This window comes from Nanorana parkeri, unplaced genomic scaffold (assembly GCF_000935625.1).
Source record: "Nanorana parkeri isolate BGI_ZX_2015 unplaced genomic scaffold, ASM93562v1 scaffold86, whole genome shotgun sequence".
NCBI classification, from domain to species: Eukaryota; Metazoa; Chordata; class Amphibia; order Anura; family Dicroglossidae; genus Nanorana; species Nanorana parkeri.
Window position 1 is genome coordinate 432285 of NW_017306354.1, and position 1658 is coordinate 433942.

The window sequence follows — 1658 nt, forward strand, 5'->3', positions numbered from 1 at the left end:
TATTTGCTTTTCTTTTCTCTTTCTCGCGGAGAAAAAAAAATAGGAATTATCCGTAGAAATGCCAGAACAATCCCAGAGAGTGAAGGAAGAAAGTGTGAAGCGGGGGAGGAGAGCGCAGAGTGGATGCTGCTGAGGCTGAAGCTGAGACTGTGTGTATACAGAATTTTTACACTCCTGCCGCTTATTCATCCAGCGGCGATGCTTCCTACAGGAGCATCTCCGCGTCTCCTGCCAGCCGGCGTCATCGAATCGCTACCGCCATCTGCTACCGTAACTGCTCAGGCCCGGCTCTCTGATCCAAGCATTGCTTTTATCATCATTCTTTTTTCCCCCCTAACGATCGTCTGTAGCGCCGACTTCGCAGGACGTCCGCAACGCCGCGCAGAGGAGACGCTGAAACCCTCACGGGGCCGATCTGTAGATTGTAAGCTCCTGCGGGCAAGGACTTGTGTCTGACCATCGATCTCTGTGTGTGTGCTTTTTGTGCCTGTCATTGCATTGCAAAGGGCTCGCTTTGTACCTCGCCGCTGCAGGTGACGGTGCTATGAGTTCCATTTTACAAAATAGCGATCATTATCACTAAGATTATAAATAATGACGAAAAGGCTTCACATGTAAGATTGTTTGTTTTATTTTTGTTTGTTCACAAGGTATTAGCTTTCTAGACAATGTACAGTCTATCTATCTATCATCTATCTATCTTCTATCTATCTATCTATCTATCTATCATCTATATTTGGCTGATGGTCATTTTAACATTTTCACTTATTCATATGCTTGGTGTTCCATATTTGAATGACTTTAGTTCATAAACAGACTTGCCAACGCTCCCTCTAGTGGTCATCTGTGCACCAGGCACCGGCCAGGACATAAATATCATTAGCAGGATGTTTAGAGAGCCGTGGATGAAGCAGCCATTCTCATATAGTATGTATGCAGCCATTACTAGTGCTGCCACTAGGTGGCAGTGTTGAATGATTGCATAATGTAATGTTCTCTCTAGGGCAGGGGTGGGCCAACTCTGGCTCCCCAGCTGCGGTGAGACTACAAATCCCATAATGCATCTGCCCCTGGGAGTCATGCCTGTGGCCGTCAAGAGTCCTGCAAGGCCTTATGGGATTTGTGGTTGTACCACAGCTGGAGGGCGGTGGTTTGCCTACCCCTGGCCTATACCATATTTGGTTGAACCTTTCCCTTCCCTCCCTGGGTATGTCATTCTAATATTACCAATACAATGCGCTCCATCAGCTCCTCCTTCATTCTACAGTTCAGGTATGCAAACTCTGACTTTCGGTCCAAAGTCAGCAGCTAAGTTCTCATCTCCATCTCTAGCCACTCCCCTTGCCGCTGAGGGCAGCGACACATGAAGAGTGCAGAACGCCGAGCCACATACCCGAGAGACGACGGGGCTTCACATTTTGTCACTGTGTTATTCCAGGACATCACGATTCCTGGCGTTCTAGTGACGCCGCTCTTGTGACACAGAACTTCCCTAGTTGGGTTACCCAGAAAGGAAAGCCGGGCCAAATGGCGAAAGAGTCCACCCTATCCTTCAAACCACCCTTGCCCATTCACAGAACGCCTCGCACGCAGTGCAAATAATAATAATAGGAGTTTTGTGAATTAGCGGGGGGGGGGGGGGGGGGGGTGAGATGCAC